Source organism: Triticum aestivum, chromosome 4A (assembly GCF_018294505.1).
Source record: "Triticum aestivum cultivar Chinese Spring chromosome 4A, IWGSC CS RefSeq v2.1, whole genome shotgun sequence".
Classification (NCBI taxonomy): domain Eukaryota; kingdom Viridiplantae; phylum Streptophyta; class Magnoliopsida; order Poales; family Poaceae; genus Triticum; species Triticum aestivum.
Genome location: NC_057803.1, coordinates 733,892,427 through 733,898,144, shown reverse-complemented (window position 1 = coordinate 733,898,144; position 5,718 = coordinate 733,892,427).

Genomic DNA, 5,718 nt, shown 5'->3' with positions numbered 1-5,718 from the left:
ATGACAAATTTTTCCTACTACCGGGTGTAGTTACTCCCACTTTTGTTTCATACGTTCTAGGTAGTATCTATCATATCGGAGACTATGTATGCGTAGTATGTAGTATGTAAGAATGTTTAGGTAGTATATGTACTACTTTTAGGTAGTATGTAATCTATTTTGAGCATACTCCTTTGTACGTACAAATATGTACGTATTTCACAAATATTATAAAATCATGGGCTCACATACAATTTTTTCACATAACTCGCTTTGGAGTATCTTACATATAGTATGTGAACATACTAAAAATAATAAAGTAGAGTATATACTACCATATGGTAGTATATGAGAAATGGGTGTAACTACACCCGGTAGTACGATGCATTTTCCCTATATATATATATAGAATTTCTAATAGAACCAATCATGCATATATATATCATCAATGTCTCACAAACCATCATATTAATTAATTCACACATACACACATGTATAGCTATATACAATTTCTCCTACATATGCATGTTGCCTTCGGAGCCAGTGGCATTAGCCTAATTGGTGCCTTCGGAGCACGATGACAATTGCAAGTGGTTTTCATGGGGGCGGTAGCGGGTAATAGTATTCTCCCTTCGGATTTATGACCTGGTCGAGCAAAAATCCCGCTATTTCCTCTTGAAGTGCTTCTACGCGCTCCGTTTCTAGGAGCTTCACCCGCACCTCTCTGAACTGTTAAGAAGAAGATCAATATGCATGTGTATTAGTTGTGTGACTAGATATCGATAATGGTGTAAAAATTGTGAATAGTGTTTTGACAAGCGTACCCATTCCTGTCTTTGAGATCTGCTCCTTTCGGACGCCATCATGCGAATGTTCTCGCAAACGCAGAATGCACACAGATCAGTCCCCTACGCCTGCTTCAGGGCCTTTACAAGAATGGATTTTGATCAGATAATAATTAATCAAGCATGATAATTAAAGAGATGGCAGCTAGCTAGCTAGCTAGTACTACTTAATTACTTACCTTGGGTCTTCCCCATTTAAACTTTTCTTTCCATTCGCCTTCCGTGACGCTGATGAACCTTGCCCAAGCCCTGCTCGCCGACAAAGAAAATGAATAAAGGGGTTATTAAATAGTTCATATCATTAAATGACGAACTAAATAGGCCGAGATATATAGTTAATAATGATTGAAATTACCTGTTGACTATTCCAAACAAGATGTTATAGTCAGTTTTTTCTTTGAGTAGTGAGTCCAGTATTTCAACTGTTCCGGCGTCAACTTTAATGATACACAAGACCCAGTGAAATCTGCATGCACACACGTTTGCATGTCTTAATTAAGCGGGCATATGTAAGCAAAAACATGTAGCTAGCTAGTAGGCAAAAACAGAAAATTTGTAGTACAAGACAGTGTGACTCACTGGAAGTTGTAAGGAAGTAGTATATCTTCATTGTATTTTAGGCGCTTCAAGAACTCTAGCATGCTGTCCTCTATGGCCTTTTGATGACGTGGATCTATTTTCCATGTATATTCATTAACGGTGTTTGGGTCAATGAACCCAATGCCAAAGCGTCCACCTTTTCTCATTTCATACATCTTCATCCTGCATATAATACCACAGAAAAGAATATAGTGAGGATAATTACAGGTAATGATTGATCAAAAGGATCACTACAGCTAGCTTGAGACTTAAATTACAGAAAGAAATCACTTACAGACAATAGCAACTGACGATAGATTTGTCGAGTGTGTCTTGATTGTATAACTGAAACAGTTCAGAATACTCAACGGACACAGCTTTCTCATGGTAGTAATGCTCCTCCTTGACATTCACCATGAGGGACAATCGATCGGAAATCTTGGTAATGTTCATGTACCATTGATGCAATTCATACATTCTCGTTGGGAGGTTCTTGACCTTGTCTGGCTCGACCAAAGGTTGGCCCCGGACATATTTCCGTTTTATTTCATCCTCTCTAAGCACAGGCATGGGCTCAATCTCGAGGAGTTGTCCAACAGTGATTTTGAGAACTTCAGCCTGCATTATATGCTCCTCCGTTATTACCACATTGCCCACCTCAGGAACGTAAACTGTTTGCCCACAATAATATTGGGCGCGCGTACTGTCACGTATTGTTGGCACAACAAGCGAGGGGATCGATTGCGCCGCCTGTTCTCCCAGTTGGGGAATGGTTTTCCCGCATTTTTTGACAGTTGCTTCTTGTTTGCTCGATCCCGAGCTCGCCTCCTTACGTAGTCGTGCTCGATTTAACTTCCTGATGTGGCGCTCATAGTCTGTGTCAACAGGCTTGGGAGCTGGTGGTTGAGCCATACGAATGAAGTGGTCAATCATTTCCTCAGGCACTTTCTCCCTTGGCGGCGGTGGCGGTTTTGGTGCAAAATGGGCTTCCACCTCGGACTTCGATATGGCTGCGATTTCCTCCTCGGACCTGTCATAAGCCCTCTGCGGAAGAGGCGTGAGGCTTGGACCATATTTATATCACTTGCCTCCGCCTGTACTTCCTGTACTACCTCGACTCGTACCGCTACGCACCATAGCTGCGGGGTGTCTCTTCTGCGATTGCTGAGGTGATGGAGACGGCTGACGGGGCTGAGTTGGACGAGGAGGAGTGGCCGCCTGAAGCTATGCCGGACTTGGACGAGGAGTGGCCTGAGGTTGTGCCAGACTTGGAGGAGGAGTGGACGTTTGACGCTATGGCGGACTTGGAGGAGGAGGAGTGGCCTGACACTTTGCCGGACTTGGAGGAGGAGTGGCCTGACAATTTGCCGGACTTGGTTGACTTGCAGGAGCGGGAGACTGCTGACTCGGTGGCGGACTTCGACGAGGAGTCGGCTGACGCGGTGTCGGTGGCCTTCGAAAGATGATGCGATCCTTTTTCCATAGGATGATACGATGGTTGGCGTCTCCGATAAAGCGCTCGTCGTCACCTCCAGGAATGTCAAGCTCTAGCTTCGAATATGAGTCCACCACCTCATCAACCAAGACACGAGCATAGCCCGCTGGAATCGGGTTGCAATGGAAGGTTGCCTCGGGGGATTTGTAAAAGCAACGGCGTCCGCCACCTTCATGGATATGTTCTTCATTTTGACGTGTAGCTTGCAGCTAGTGTTCTCCGTGATGTCATCCACGGGGTATCTACCCAGCATTGCATCGTCCGGGGCGGAACCCACGCTGCTTCTCGGCATGGATGGGGCGGTGCTATCCAATGTTGGATCATTCGCTAGCTGCTACAGCTGCTGAGACCCCCTTTGCTGGGTAAGTGAGTCAATCTGCTCCTGCTGCCGCTGGAATTTGACTACCAATTCCGCTTGACTTGCTTCTAGGCCTTGAAGGCATTCATAGTCCCGCTTCCTCTGCTCCTCCTCCATCTTCCTCTTCTTCTCCTCTGCAATCTTCTTTCTCGCACGAGTTCTGTAGTCGGTGTTCTAGTCTGAAAACCCCTCATATCACGGAATAGCGCCCTTGCCTCGTGTTCTTCCCGGGTGTTCAGGATTTTCCAGGGCACGCGTAAGCTCGTCGTTCTCTCTGTTGGGATGGAACACCCCCGATCGTGCCTCTTCTATTGCAACAAGTATCGCATCATCGGCTCCCTTCAGACTTGCCCTCGTCGAAACATTGCCTGTCTTCGGGTCCAACTCCCCCCCATGCGCATAGAACCAAGTCCTGACCCTGGGGGGGCAGCTCTTAGTAACCAGAGTGGCACCTGCATCCTCCATCTCTTTCTCAGACTTATTCCACTTAGGCATTGCCATCGCATAGCCACCTGGCCCCAGCTTATGGAACTAATCTTTTTTTTCGGCATTCTTCTTATTTATTCTCGACCGTTCCTTAGCTAATTCCGAATCCTTGAATTTCACGAAATCGTCCCAATGAGCACGTTGGTTCTCTAGTGTTCCCTCGAATACTGGAGTCTTCCTTCCTTCCTTGACGTACTTGTCCCATTCGAGATTCTTGTGGTTCTTGAATGCAACCGCCATCTTCCTAAGAGCAGCGTCCTTGACTTTCTGCACATCTGCTTCTGTGAAATGATCTGGTAGGGTGAAATGTTCCATGAGAGTATCCCAAAGTAGATCTTTTTGATTCTTGTCGACAAAAGTAATATCTGGACGTGGAGCAGCGTCCTCTTTGCCTTTTTGTCTTTTGTCTTTTGCTGGCTCTCTCCATTCTTGAACGGAGATTGGGAGTTGGTCCTTCACAAGAACTCCGCACTGACGAATGAACTTGTCCGCAATCTTCTTAGGCGCTAATGGTTCGCCATTAGGTCTGACTGCCTCGATATTGTACTTTACGCTGTCCTTCAACTTTTTGTTCGGGCCTCGTTTCGTCCTTTTGCCTGAAGATTTGATCGATCCGGATGGCTGAAAGAACAAAGATCGATTCGTTAATATATATCTTCAAGTCATTTAAAACATGTGATGATCACCAGATACCTGCTTATATAAATATATATACCTCGCCGGTCTTTGTTGTTTCAGGATCAACATGTTCTTCGTCATCGTCATAATCGTAGTTCATGACTTCATCAATTCGGTCGTCGTGATCGAATATCATATCACCCTCTCTGGTGTTGTTTAGAAATTCGGAGCCGTCATAATCTTCTTCATTCTGATCATCATCTGGCCCGCGTATCATATCGAACATGGTCTGTTCTCCCTCTCTGTCGGTATTGTCTGCCATAGCTTTTATTTAACTAATTCAAAAGAAATATAAAACAATTTAGTATTCAAATTACATCGTCTCGAATAATAGATATAATCTCGAATACTTCGTCTAGAATAATAGATATAATCTCGAATACACCGTCTCGAATAATATATAATATTGAATAGTACATCACTGGCTAGCTAATTAAAGATCGAATACTAGAAAAGAATCTAGGACACTTGAGGTTCCTGCGGCGCGGGCGGTGGACACCCAAAGAGAAGGAACCCTCACAGGATCATAGCTGAAGTGAGATCCCCGAAGATACTACCAGGTATTGGAGAACCTGCCGCCCTCTAACGCAACCATGTAGCGATGGACGTGCTCGTCCTCCTCCCTGACACGGCGACGTACCACCTCCGGCAGGGCCGGGTCCCTCCGCACCGAAACTGGCCCACGTGAACGCCACCAAACGAGATCAGGGTCGACGACGGGACCCGGGGCCAGGTTCCTCATCAAGCGGCGCGCCCCTCCAGGCAGCACCTCCCAGTGCCAGCCCGGCGGAGCCCAGTCCCGGACATGGGTCGGCTGGACGTTGTCGCGGACGGGTCGACGGCGAGGATGCGGGCCGGGCATCGTCGAGAACAAATACTAGCTATATGCCCGCAAAAAGTAATATTTTTTTAATGATTGGATTTTGATAACTAAAATTTCTAAAATTTCTACTATTTCAAAAATCTATATACTATTTCATACTAATTAAGCATCTAACACTAAAAACAGAAAACACAACTTCTATACATCCATTAAAAAACTGAAAAACAACATTATATAAAAAATATTCCATACTAATTAAACACTAATTATATACTAATAATAATAATCTAAATTATATACTAATTAAACATAAAAAAATTCCATACTAATTAAACACTAATTTCCATATAAAAAAATTTGATAACTAAAACAATAATAATCTAAATAATCTAAACTAATTAAACATACAAAATACGTATATACTAATATATATACATGCATTAATTCATACATATGTGTGTGTGTGTGTGTGTTC